Genomic DNA, 14,918 nt, shown 5'->3' on the forward strand with positions numbered 1-14,918 from the left:
CCCCATGCATTGGGATTTTCCTTTAAGCCAAAGACTTGCGTTGTAAACTGGTTGGCAATCCTGAATTCGTCCATAGTGTGTGTGTGTGTATGTGTGTATGTGTGTGCGTGCGTGCGTGCGCGCGCGTGCGTGCGTGTGTAAGTGTATGTGTGTGTGCGCATGTTGCTATCCCGAGTCCCCAAGCATAGATATGGACCCATATCTATGCTTCCCGGGACCCCACTTTGAGAACCACTTTTATGTGACTTTTAAAACTTAATCCTTAATCTTAAAACTTAATCCTTATACTTTAATGAAAAACTGAGGGTTTCACAGCATTTGCACGTTTTTTAAGCAAAGGTACGGAACGGACTGACTGCTAGATGATGAAAACAAGTTTTTACACCTAAACTATTACTGAGAGCTTGATATCAGTCATCAGTGTCAGATATCGGTGTGTACCGACAGGGGGCCCGCGGACTCCGCACTTCTCCCCGCAGAGGCGCTCCGCCCGGCGCTGCGTGTTTTCCTGTGCGCGGCCACTGAGAGACAGAAAGACAGGAGCGGACGGAGGTGTAGAAGAGGAAAGAGAAGGGGGGGTGATGGGGCGGTGGGCGGGGTTTGACATGGCCCACGTCACTAGTTGTGTAGGGGAGTATGGGCTGTGCTGTCAGCCCGGTGTCAGTCTGATGAAGATTGGCATTCAGGTAAGCTGTCATTCATTTTCAGTGTCAGGCGGGCGCAGGAGCTAACACTCCGGCTTCTCTCCCTCTTCTTTTACCCCCCTCTCTGAGTCCTGCTCACAAAAGGCAGGACATTATTCATCCAGACAGGGCCATGCACAGGGGAGAGAGAGAGAGCGAGAGAGAGAGTGAGAGTGACAGAAAGCGAAAGAGAGAGAGGGAGAGAGAGAGAGAGAGGGAGAGAGCGAGCGAGTGCGCGAGAGAGCAGAGAGGAGGGAGGGAGAAGAGTGTGAATGAGTGAGATAGAGGGAAGAAGGAAGAGAGGAAAAGAGACTCGGTGAAGACGCGATGTCGGAGGCTCGTTGGAATTGTTAGATTTGCGTCTTTATTGTTATTTTCTCTGCAACACGAAGGATGTGGAAGGATTTGAGGAAAATGTGTTTTTTTGTGTGTGTCAGAGCGGCTTTGAGGTTATTGGGTTAGGTCTGAAAAATATTGTGTGTACATGATCATGAAAGAGACACGAGGCAGTCACGTCTGGTTTTACGCACGGTGGCATCTACCGGTACTATACAATATGTGGGATATTTGCATGATCTGATTATGTTGGTTTCACTATTAATTGTATTAGAGGTTATTTTAATAATAGACTGATAGAATGTGCATCCTGTGAAGCTCCTCGCTGTGAAATTCAGAGAAACGCACAGCCATTCCATTAAATAGAATCATATCCGTTCCTTTTTTTTGCGTTTTATTTTACGCACATTTGGCGCTTGCGTGGGATTATACTGTGTTCAAATGTGTGGAATGACCGAGCTGATAGCATTACAGAGTTCCGAGTGCTTAGTAAGCTCTTTTTTCCCTTCTACTTTTTGTGCGTTAATGCTGAAGAATATCTCAGCTAAATCGAAGTAGATTAAATGTAGGAATTAAAAACAAAAGATGAACATTGAAAAGAAATCCCACTTTTCGACTATACTGTATTTAAAAAAAAATGTTTACATGAACTTTAGACGTTTGAAGCATATCATTTATCACTAAGGAACGATTTGCAGTCAACTCTACAAATCTTTCTTTTTTTATTTTATTACATTCATAAAATTCGGTATCTTACTTTGCTGTTATGTGGATTAAATACATTTGGCACCTAGAGGATGGTATATTAACTTTTTAGTAGTGTGGTGTGTTTTCCCCCTTGCTTTATATTAATGCTTTCAATTGTTGTGCTTAAACCTGACTTTTAAACTTGAATTGTTGCATTATACACTTTCAGTGAGGAAAAAAAGCACTAAACTGTACATTACTTTTGGCACTAGGGTGGCACCCTCAAGCGCTCATTAATATCTTTTTAATATCTACCTTTTTCCAGAAAATGTGCATATATAATCTCCCTCAAAAATCATTTAAAGTACATAAATGGACCATAATACGTTTAAAAAATGTTGTTTAAAAAAGTAGCACAATAAATATACAAAAGTGTGTATAGTTGTTACTTGGCAGCCTAAACATAATGTGGATTATTAATTTAGTAAGCTTTTTATTACTCTTATAATAACTGCATGTTATTATTGCAAGTTTAGCATCTGCATTGTTTCCAATCCTTTGAATATATATTCAAAGGATATATAAACCTAACTGGTATTAAAACTGATCATTTTTCGGCTGGACAGAACAAACCACGTACATTGAACGTTTTTTTTTACTGTGAAATTGTTACAATATAAATAAATGGTATTCAATACAGTGATCTTGTATTGTCTAAGAAGTTCTTTTTGAAATAATTGAAATAATTGGAATTTTTCATAAGGACATTCAGAAGTGCGTGCGCGCGCACACACACACACTGCACACACACACATGCTACACAATATAAGATAATACAGTTATGTCTGATAAATTAGAAAGTGGTGTCAAGTAAATGGTTTGTACAAAACTTTATTTGCTGTGAAATGATTTTTACATTAAGCTTTTGTCTGTCACATGTTAAACAATTGCCACGATTCTACATTCTTTACACAAACGTGAATTAAACTTTAGCTCCTGTGTGTTAGTTCGTCATGCAGTACCTCTGCTTGGTAACCAAAGCAAGTATCCTAAAAGCGATTATTATAAAGCTCCTGGCATAATTCTGTGGTACTGACATGAGGACTGCATTGCGCACATAACCATGAAAGTCTTCCCGTGCCATTCTGCGCCTGACATGTGAGCCATAAGGGTCCATGCCTTCTGACACTCACTGTCGCAGAAAAGCTGGATAAGGAATTTCTCACCATGAAACACAGAGAGAGAGAGTGTGTGACTGTGTGTGTGTGTGTATGTCCCCATGTCCTCTCAGACACAAGCCTCTCATAATTAGGTGTTGTATTTCCGTGGTTAGGGCATCAGAAGGCTGTGATATTTTGTGGGGGAGATAGTTGCAGTGTGGTGCCAATCTAAATGCTGAGATCCCCACTGTGATCTTAATTGATGATTTGAGTCATGGGACTAGCTGCCCTTGGGCAAAACGGCATATACAGAGTAGTCTGACTTTATTTGCATATTCCTATTCTGTGTGTCATGAGCAAACTGCAGGCAAAGGTACAACCCTGTAGGTCCTTTTTTCACATTTGTACTAATTACTAACATAGTGAGTTGGTCTGCCTCATAAACAGAGTGGAAACAGCATATGTTCAAGCAGCAATAAAACTATTTTGGAAAATTGAGCTTAGCCATAGCGTTTGTCATTTTCTTGTTTTCAAACCACATTCAAATGCAGCGATTACCCAGTTTTTTAATACTACAAGCCTGTTTTATTGAACTTTGAAAAAGTAAATGCTTCCTGTGCACATACATTTTTTTCATATAGAATGTCAATTATCACAACTATCTCATTTATCTTTCAGGCTGTAGAAATGGATGCAAACTTAATTTGCGAAAAAGCTGTTCAATCCAATGTGTCTTTCAGAGGCAGTGTAGTGTGCAGTCAAGGTCTTTGGCAAGTCGATGTAAGGCTTTGCACGTGAATGTACCTGTGAACACACATCCAGATGATTCTGATGCAGGGAGGCAGGGTGAGAGGCACATTCACTAAGCCCTGCTGATCCCAACTGCTCTCCAAGGAGCACGGGTCTGCTTTTTGCTGCATGTCCAAACAACCTCGCTTCACTCTCCTCTTTCCTCGCTCAGCCTCTCGGCTGCTTGGCATAACAGTCCAGTTCCTCCCTGGGGAAACTTGAGGTGCAGGCAGATTTGCCTGATTTATGCTGGCGGAACAGGCTGCAGGTATTTAACGATCACCTATAGTGCTCACATCACCGGCCAGAGAGTTTGCACAGACTCCTGTGTGTGCACAGGGACGAAAGGACATTACACCATGAGCATGCATCAGAAGGATGTGAAGATATTATTTATAGCTGTAAAAAGGCAGCAGCTTGTCAAGATTCTTGATGTGGTTAATTAATACTAATAGATAAAAGAAATGAACAAATGCGGTTTAAGAGTTGAAAATAAATAGTGTAACTGCTATGTCTTTATTTACTTTGTTTAGACGTACATGAAAAAAAACATTCAAATGAGTACGATCTAGTTCATAAATGATGATGATGATGACTATAATGATGATGATGGCAATGATTATTACTTTTTCCCCCCCCATGCAAATGGAAGAAAACCTCATTTATGAGTAAGAAATAATTACCACATAGGGTTCAAAAGCAGATTTAAATTAGCAGTGGCTTATTATTAATTCTGAATTTAAAAAACGTTAACAAGAGTGTAAACGTCACAGCGCCTTTGTTCTTATCTCTGGTGGTATGCTGCTAATCCTAATAAATGAACAATGCCTAGCTAGGAGAAACAGGGTTCGTTTGAAAAATGTTGAATTTATTTTACTTTTAAGCAGTTGCTGAGCCGGCAAAATATCTGATCTGAATTCATCTGCAGATCAGAAAGCTGAAAATACCAGCTGAGAGGAGCTTTCTAGCTTTTTGTTCGAATATATTTGAATATGTTACAATAATAATAATAATAATAATAATAATAATAATAATAATAATAATAATAATAAAAGCTTAGTGAAAAGGGTTATGTTTAAAACCTGCTCAAACAGACTGAGATTTGTTCTTTTATATATATATATATATATATATATATATATATATATATATATATATATATATATATATATATATATTTATATATTTCTTTCGTATTGTGCCATATGGACTCAGGCGTATAGATTTGTCTACTGGATTTTTTTGCTTTTGTTTCTTAATAATGCCTTGGGAATCTTTTCTCCTGCTTCTCAGGAAGCCAGTTCTCAGGAAGCTGGCTTTTGTTTGAGCTGCCCTGAATTCCCATCTATTACTGTAAAACCCATCTTGAGTAAGAGTGCCATCACTCTTAGGCCCCGCTGGAATGACATTCTTTGAGAAAGCCTTGTTTTTCTCACTTTCACACTTCCCGTTTCGACACCCTGAGTGGTCGGACACAGACTGCCATTGATTTGGAGCACCTGATTTTAGTCGGCCCTTGCACGTTTTGTTGTATCTGTCTCTTTCCTCCCCTGCAGATCTTCTGTCTGAGAATCTTTTGTTGTTCTCTGTAAGAAGCCCAGACATCTCAACCGTCCTATTTTTTTTAACTGCAGAGCCATTTAAAGGCATTGATTGCTAGCTGTATGCCTTGAAAACCTCTTCATAATAGCATTACTCCAAGGAAGCATCACTTAACAGCACAGATAGAATTCTTTCCTGTGTTAATGTACTGGCATGTTTCATTTTTTTTTCTTATATGGAACATAAGTGACTCTTGAATGAGTTCCCAATCACTTACTTTAAGAGCACTGTTACCTTCGGTTCAAATAAATGGATGTGCATTTTATTTGCTAAGTGGTGTGTTTTCCCCTGTTTTACTAGCCTGTTATATGCCAAATACTTTATCCCTCTGATATAAAGCATCAGCGAGGCCTCATCCCAGGGAGACTGTAAAGCTCATGGCTTTCCTCTGGCTTCAACATAATATGTGATTTACAGCATGCACAAAGTTCAACGTCTGAAAAATCCGACTGCTCTTCACTTCAGAACTCGCGCCAGGGATTCTTTTTGCCAGACTCTGTAGAAATCGTTGACAGATTTAGCACGAATAACCTCCAAGCTGGTGGTTTATAAGCAGGTAGTAAATGATGTGAATCCGTTTACCTTACTCCTTGCAGAGGCCTTAACTTTTGTTGCTTATTTCTGCGGTTCTGGAAACTTTATTCTGGTTTGTTGTTCATTCCTGTGTGCAGAACCTGGAGCAGGATGAAATTCATGAAATATATATTAAACAGAGCAAGGTAACTTGGAATCCAAGCCAAATGACTTAAAGCTACATGGAATGAAGTTATACATTGGTAATAATTAAAGTTGAGAAGTAACAGTTTCACATTCATTTATATTCCCCGTAACAAAACATTCAAGGTTTATTTTCAGTGTAGTTTTTTACAAATACTGAATCGCTCAAGACAGATTATTTCTATCTATTTTTTAACATATGAAGTACAGAAGGCTTTTTCTTCACGTGTTACCTTTCTGGGCATGTAAGAAAGATGAACGATGTGCTAACTAACAACACTTCATTATTCTCACATGTGGCTTTCTTTATACTTTCCCAGTATTGACCACAGTTCATAAAGAAGTGAGATATTCAGTTTAGTGTAAATGTGCTGCTTGTTATGACTCGAGTCACATTTTTAGGAGTTTTAAGAACAGAGGTTTTTTTACACTAACACGATCATTGCCAGCACACAGGGCCTTCTCACTATGTGAACATAATACAAATCATCTCATTTTGCCTCTGATTTAAGTTATTTTACTCAAGTCCTCGAAGACTTTTTGGCTTTCTGAATAGTTTTCGCCTCAAGGCATCAAGGTGTTTCTTGCCTTTCAACAATAGCACTGCAGATTGGCGCGCAGCATATCCTGAGGCTTTTGTTACAAAAGTTTTGAAGCCTTCTTGTATTCATAAAATATTATCTCTATTTTTGATGTTGCTTTCATGTTATCATAAAGCATGTTCTAGCAGCGGTCCAGGTGTTACAGTATTTGTTTCCATCAGAACTAATTACAGGCCGTATGGATAGAAGCTTGTCTATGACCGCGATGACTGGTGTAATCTGATAAAGAGACGGGATGTGTAGTTTAACGCTTGGCCTAGTCAGAAAGAAACACTGCACACACAGTGTTTACACACACACACACACACACACACACACACACACACACACACACCTGCATATGGACAGTATCATCATTTAAGTTTTATTTATTTTAGTCTTAACCTTATAAGAGACAATCAACTTTTTTTCAAATACTCAGTTATTATGCTATCAGATGCAGAATAAGAGAATGATATTTATCGACACAAGCAACCATCTTGTAAATCAAATTTGAATGTGTTCTTTAAAGCAAGTGCATTGATTCCCCCATACCATAAATAAGGTGGCCGTACTGTGATCGTTTTTTTTCAAGCAATCTGTTGTTTTTGATTCTCATTAACCTCCAAAATCAAGAATATTAAAATCAATGCATTTATCAGACAGATCATGAATAACCAATGGAACGTTCCTGGCAAGATTCAATGTGAGAACCAACTGATCACCATGCATTCAAAGCTCACGCCATACTGAAAAACATTCCCATGATCTCAAGTATAACTTCATAATGCTGCCCTTCAGACGGCTCTAATGACAACTCGGGAGCTAAAAGTGAAAAATAAACAGCTGCAGGCTCACAGCTTGGAGTAAATGTGGACATGGCTGACAGCCATGGCCAGGGTAGCATGACACTGGGGCTGAAAAAAAAGGAGGACAAGAGACCACTCTGCCAGCCTCCGGTGTGCCAGTCATGCCAGCAAAGTCTTGGTGTTGGCCCAGGACATGTCGCATCAGTGTGGTTGGAAAAATTGGCTGGAAGGTGGCAGGAATGCTGTAAAAGGCATGCACCTGCCTCCTGAGGAGTGGAGTGGTACTGTGGGGTTTCTGAACCAGGGATAGCACAACTCTTCAGGGGTATTTATAAACAGCCCTGGACATTTAATACAGTCAATCACATCTCACTTCTCGCCTCTCGCCTTTCAGTTTTCGCAGCCAAAAACACAGCTGGGCTGAGCAAAGGAGGCAAGAGTTAACCTTTTTGTTTCCTCTTTGAAACAAGGCTGGAAAAACAGGGTGAAAGGTCAAACTGAATTGAGATACTGCAGGGGAATTCCTCAATGTTCCTCTGAAACAGAATAGAGTTGCCGTACTTTATACTGCTGTTTAAGTGAACATAAACAACCTGATCCTGATCTATCTGTAATGCCTGTTTTCTCATCTAGAAATAAAATTTCGTAGATAAAATGTCAAAATTGTTTAGTGTGTGTGTGTGTGTGTGTGTGTGTATGTGTGTGAATGTGACTCTGTATATCTGTGTCCTTTTCTTTAAATGCATTTAGGGTTTTTGCATCCACATACACTCCCTGTCCACTTTATTAGGAACCCCTGCACTTTCAGGCAATTATCCAATCAAGAAATCATGCAAGCTAGCAGCATGATGCATAAAATGATTCAGATACATCTAGTCAGTAGCTTCAGTTAATGGTCATTACACTTGTAAAAAGTTACTGTAGCCTTCCTGTCAGCTCCAATCTGGCCATTCCCCTCTGACCTTTCTCATAAACAAGGCATTTCCGCCCACAGAACTGGCACTCGCTGGATACTTTTTAACCTGCATCTGCACATTTGTATGCATTGTGCGACTGCTGCAGGATTGGCTGATTGGATAATTGCACAAATTAAACTGGACAGTGAATGTAGCTCTATGCATAGATTTTTGGCTATTACTGGATTGTTCAGCTTGATCTATACAAAAGGTTTTAGTGTGTATTTGGTTGTTTCTCCAGTTTGTGTGCACTTCTATGTGTGTCTCTTTGGCCTTCTCTGTGTTTATCTGTTGACACTGTAAGTATGCATTTCTGTGCGTCTCACTGTGTGGTTCGGTGTCATTTGCTGTTTCTGGGTATGTAAGCGCACACTGGGTATGTGTCTTTGTTTATGTGAATTTCAGAATATCACTGTTTTTTATTGCTTAACTTTTTGTAATGTACAGGAATCACACATTTTCTGTGGCTGAATCGTAAATGGTGAGAGCATATCGGGCTTGATATAGTAAACTGTTAAAAGACAACAGTCAAAAGACTGGAAGGAGCAGTGCCAGTATAAAACCTCTAAATTACAGTAATTTACCATGTGGAAAATTGACAGAGATAACCCGTAAAAAATATTACAGTGATTAACCTTCTGGAAAAACTGACAATCACTATTATTTTACAGTAATTCACCAAGTGGTAAATTGGCAAAGATAAACCGTCATATATTACAGTAAGTAACCTTTTACAGAATCAGTCAAACGCATTATCTTCACAGCAATTTAAATTTTTTTATAAAGTTTTTAAGAAACTAATTGTGTCAATTATTTTAATAAAACTGCAAAACTGTAATAAAACTGCAAAAATGCTGTATTACAAGTAATATGAGTAAATGAACCTTAGGAAAAAGAGAAAAATTACTGCTTTTTTTAGAGTGATTTTGTTCTTAACTGTTAAGAAATAGAAATACCTAAAGATAACAGATTTGAGACTTTTCTATTTAAACAGGTCATTCTTAAATTAGCAGTTTTTTAGCATCCTAATTTGTTTAAAATGACTGACAACATATGATAATCACACCTACACTGTAAAATATTATTTTAATCCCACAAGCACTTGTTCAAATAGCCTTAAAAGAATTCATCAAAAAAACTCAACTACACGTTTGCGTCATGCCTAAGAATATAAAAAAAAGCCAAATAGTCAAATAAAATAATGTCCTACAGTTGCTTTTTAACCTCATAAAGAAATATAAGACACCGCTATAATACTGTTGTCTCACTGTAACAAATGATTCGGTGCATGCAGGACTTAACTAAAAGCAACAGGACTAATGCAAACTAACATGCAAGACAACTAAACACAAACCTAAAATATACCCAAGCATTAACCATGCCCAGGTGAAAAAAGATAATGGGTAAGGAATGTATAAACCTAATGAGCATAAAAGAAGTGAGGGAAATGAAAGCAAAACAAACACAAAAGCACATGGAATCTGAACTCCTGGGAAGTGGATATGCACATTACATATTGGATGACATTAGACGTGTACACCGGACTGTTGTTTTTAATCCGGTGCCTGCGTGCTCCTGAAGGCAATTCTGAACTTAGCTCTATTTTTTGAAAGTTTTTGCTGAATACATCAAGTAATCCACTCCTATGTTCATGAACATGGCCTTTCTTTGACTTGCAAGCTTCATATTTTACTGGTGGTCAGTCATAACATAAAAAGAACCTTCTTAATATTGTGTGGGTCAAAACAATTCTGACTCCACAAGGTGTTGACTAAACAAGACCTCTGAATGTGTGCTGTGGAATCAGGCACTAAGATGTGAGCAGCACATCTTTTGTCCAGCACATCCCACAGACGCTCAATCAGATTGAGATGTGGGGAATTTGGAGGCCAAATAAACATCTTAAACTTTTTGTAATGTTCCTCAGACAATTCCTGAACAATATCTGCAGTGCAGCAGGGAGCATTATGGTGCTGAATGTACGGTTACCATGAAGGGGTATATTTGGTCTGCAGCAATGTTTAAGTAGGTCAAAGTAACATCCACATGAATGTCAGGACCCAAGGTTTCCCAGCAGAACATTGTCCAGAGCATCACACTGACACTGCCAACTTTCCTTCTTCCTGTTGTGAATCCTGGTGCCATTTCTTCCACTTGTCCAGATGAAGAAATAGAAAATGTGATTCATCAGACAAGGCCATCTTCTTCCAGTGCTTCATGGTCCAGACCTAATGGTCACATGCCCATTGTAGTTGCTTTTGGTGGTGGACAGGAGTGGACAGCATGGACACTCTAACCGGTCTGCGGCTACACAGCCCCAAACACTGCAAGCTGTCTGCTCTGACACCTTTCTTTCATAGCCAGCATGAACTTTTTCCAGCAATTTCTGCTACAGGAGCTCCTCGATGGGATCGGAACAGATGGGCTTGCCTTTGTTCTTCATTTGCAACAGTTGACATTTAGGTCCCCATGACCTTGTCACTGGATCACTGTTTTTCGTTCCTTAGACCACTTTTGGCAATGAGATAATCAGTGTTTTAAATGCTATGGCTGATTGGTGTATATACACTCATATTTACTGATTTCATTCAATATATTTGAAGCTCAGTGACTTGAAAGATAAGTACCTAAATATCTGAAGTAATAAAGTTTGTCTATGTTTCTTCAAAATTACACCAAAGGAATACAAATAAAAACAATACTGATAATAACTTGACGATGTTCCTTGTGGTCAAGTAATGCAATTATTATGCACCACTAAAATGGAACATCTGGCCAAAGGGACAAATTAGCTAAAACATTTATTGCTTGCATAAATGAGAGAAAGTGAACTCCCACGCACCAATTAGCTCAGATGGAGAAAATTCAGAGACTTGTACAAGGTAAGCATTCATATTATGGCATTCATATTAAAGATCTAAATCTGACTCCATCAGTTGGCATCATATACCATGAGAACACAAAAGAACTGTGAAAGGATTGATGGCTACACAGTTGCTTTCATAAGTCAAAATATGTTTTATTCTATAACAAACAGACAACAAAATAATTCTTTGCTTATGAGTTCAAGAGTTCTCTTGTACAAATTAAACAAAATTAACAACCTAACCAACAAGCCATTGTAAATATGTAGTATTTATTCCCTAACAATTATATTACAACAGCTAGTTACTTCAGGCAATTTGTCTAAACTAAGCTTAAGAAAAGAGAGAGCAAAGTAAATATTAGAGAGAAATCCAGACTGTCTTGTGTTAAATAACAGCTTTATTAATAACTGACAAACATTAATATGCAAGTCTTTTAATTAGCTAAATTTCTGAATATTTTTTACATTTTTTTTTATTAGCGATGATTCTACGGCAAAGGCTAGTGGCTAGTTATTTTGTCAATTTATATTTTAAAAATGTGTACATAGAAAGCATTTCAAAACCTTCTACAATCTTAATGCTTAATATTTGAATGTCTTTACAAAAATCTTTACACATTGTCGATGTGTTTTTTCCATGTGTGTCATTTTTGTGTGAAAGTTTCTTTTGCACATACCGCATGTTTATGCATACCTTGGGTTACGTGTTTACATTATATGTATGTGTCCGTGTTTCTGTGTCTGTATGTCAGATTGTGTGTGTGTGTGTGTGTGTGTGTGTGTGTGTGGGCTGTAAGAGGCTGCTGGAATGAGGGAGAACCTGATGAAAGCTCAGAGGCGCTTTCTCTCCCACATGGCTGCTCTCATTCCTGTAGTCCCAGGACAGGAAGCTGGGAGAGCAGCAGGGATTGAGGAGACTGGGCCAGGGGCCAGGACACTCCTCTGCCTGGGGAAGTAAAAAAGCATATGAGCTCTCGGCTGGGGATTACATACACGAGAGAGAGAGAGAGAGAGAGAGAGAGAGAGAGAGAGAGAGAGATGGGCTTCACTGCATCCTGTTTTAGTCTCACTAGATTTGACACAAAGGAACCCGACAGCCCATCTCTTATTTGTACTGGCCAAGCTTTTAGTCCATGCTGTAACATAAGAAATAGGGGTAATATCTATATATAGTTATATAGTATGCTCACAGTGGTGATTATATCCTAAAGTAATTTTACTGGCTAAGACATAGCCATCACTATTTAGGGGAAACTACATAGGACGTTTTCTTTAAATGAATTGACTTTAATTATTTAATAAGGAAGCCATTAAATATGAATAACACACTGTGTTAAGCAGTTATGTAGTAGAGTTAAGTAAGTCAGGAGTGCTTTATATTTTAGATTCTTCAAGGAAGCCTTGACGATGCTTGGCAGATATGGGAGCCTTCGCTTGTTGGCTGATTTTTCAAGGTTCAATATAACAGCTATTTCAGCATTGTATTTATAATTTTTATTTTACATTTAAATATAGACTTAAAATATACATCTGTAAAAAATTGTAAAGAAAAGACTGGTGAAGATTGGTGTACAAAGGTTTTGCTGTTACAGTAAGGCTTCTCAGACAGCAGCTAGGCTTCACAGCCTGTTTTTCACTGTTTTGCTTTGAGATATTTTTAGCTGTAAAGTACTTTTCCTGTTTGGATTTGAGTTCTCTAAGGTAGAGGACACAGGAACAAGCCATCCAGGATTTACAGAGCTATATAGAATAACAGAATAATGCCTTGTCCATAGAGAGTGTACTGATAAACTGCTGTTTGCTTGTACTGCTACAGGCACACTGTGTGTGTGTTTTGGTTCGTGTGCCTCGTGTTGTGTCTAATGCAGCTGCATGTGTCAGCTGCCCCCCTAGTTTAATGTGAAGTTTAAACCCTTCATGACGCCAAGTCAGATCCCGTTACACTAGAGGGAATACCTGCTATTGTGCTCCAAATCCCTCTCTAAATCCCAGGAATTCTGCCTTCCTTTCCTTAAATTGTCTGGCTTGTGCCTCGCTTAACTTCTATGATCACAAGAGTTTTTAAAACTGTGCACGAAGAGAGTTTGATACGTATTCTTACCGGCTAATATCTAAGCATCAATATAAGTATTTGATTACTTTCTTTGTATATTTGCTAGAGTTTACATCTTGAGAGTTTTAATCTTTTTCATACTTCATTTCCCAGCTAGTGGGACTTTGGGGATTGTGGGGATTTTAATGTTTTCCGTAATGCTTTGATATATGGTTCAGTAGTTAACTATTAATAAGCAAGTCATACATTACTTACTAATTAAAGATTGCCTCAAAATCTCTTAATATATTATTTAACATTGGTCAATAAATGAATTCAAAAGTAATTTTAATTGCTTTTGCTTTTACTCTCGAGGACAGCTTTAGAAAGATTCAGGTGTTGGGAGCAGAGGAAGATTCAAACATTATAGAGCATTTTATTCCCGCAGTTGTAATCATTTATTAATTAACAAAATGAAAAAAGTAGAGTATATTTGAAAAGCACTTGTATTTTTAAACTCGTACAATGAAACTTTTTAAAAACCTATACAAATTCAGGCTTAATGAAGGTTGCATTTTGTTAAAAACCATCAGGGTTTTATGATTCCACAGTATTCACAGTATCATATATAAAATTGTCCAATATAATTATGGATAAAAACATATTTAGCATTCTTGGATTTGTTTTAATGATTTCATTTGTATTAAATCAAACTAAATCTCTCAGATTGTACTAGGAAAACTTTGACATATGCTCCCATAGGCTATTTTGTTGTTCTTTCCATCTTCCCATGACTCTGAATGGAATACATTTATTTGGCCAGCAAATGTTTTTCACCCCTATTTAAGCAATGCGTAACAAATTTTCAGGCACTTGTTTTTTAGTTCTCAATGCACTCGACATTTGCTTGGTGTAACATAGCTAAAATAGCTATGTCTGGTTTAGCAGGACTACAGGTTGCAGACTGGTTATTCAATATGTCATTTGAAATTGAAATTCTCACCTGTTGTATGACAAATCACTTCTGCTGGAAATCTTTTTTTTATCATGTGGATTCATAGTTGTTGCGCAGTGTTTCTGAGTAAGATCTACAAGGAGGTGTGAATAATTTTAGTGTAGAAAGTGAGTTTTTTGGACGATGGTAGTGAAGTGCTTATGTGTATGCTTGTTTCAACAATGGAAATCAGTCAAGCAAAAACGCCTCTTCCAGACAGCCTGCTCGGCGGTCCGGCAAAAATAAATCAGGCATTCCAATCTTCCCCTGGAGAAATACAAGGTGCATTTATATCTTGTATTTGTAATTATGCTATAACAATGCAAGCGACTTTATTAGAAGAGAGATGTTAGCGTGTTATGAATCATTTTTGCCATTGTCATGGTAACAGGAAGCTGAAAACCTTGGCAACAGCTGTTGTTGTCACAGCCTTTGAACAGCTCGAGGGCTATTGTTGGCAAGGCATTGTGGGAAATAACCATGTTCACTAGCCCATGCCTTTTTTTATGGCTGAACCAGAGATTTTTTTGGATTTGGTATCTCAGGCATTGTGTAACAACCAATAACAGGTTCTGTGATAGAACGAGTTGGCACTGAAAGGAATCATTATCCTATTATTCCTTATATTCTTTTCTTTGATTGGAAACACTAGTAAAACATCAATGTTTCATTTCTGTAGATAGGACATCAGCATAGAAAGATCTGA

The 14,918-nt window shown here is 38.0% G+C and overlaps 1 protein-coding gene across 4 annotated transcripts in view; it reads left to right on the forward strand.

Annotated features, from left to right (window-relative positions):
• The first annotated feature begins 611 nt into the window (after positions 1-611).
• pknox2 (pbx/knotted 1 homeobox 2) overlaps positions 612-14,918 on the forward strand; it is a 71,277-nt gene continuing 56,970 nt past the window's right edge. For 2 of the 4 annotated variants that reach the window (XM_060896351.1, XM_060896355.1), the window contains exon 1: positions 612-686. The gene's annotated coding sequence lies outside the window, so the exon portion shown is untranslated. Of the gene's footprint in view, positions 687-1,009; positions 1,033-3,622; positions 3,713-14,918 lie in introns of those variants that run through there. The other 2 variants (XM_060896353.1, XM_060896352.1) reach the window with 2 other exon arrangements.

The sequence above is a fragment of the Tachysurus vachellii genome, chromosome 20, assembly GCF_030014155.1.
Source record: "Tachysurus vachellii isolate PV-2020 chromosome 20, HZAU_Pvac_v1, whole genome shotgun sequence".
Classification (NCBI taxonomy): Eukaryota; Metazoa; Chordata; class Actinopteri; order Siluriformes; family Bagridae; genus Tachysurus; species Tachysurus vachellii.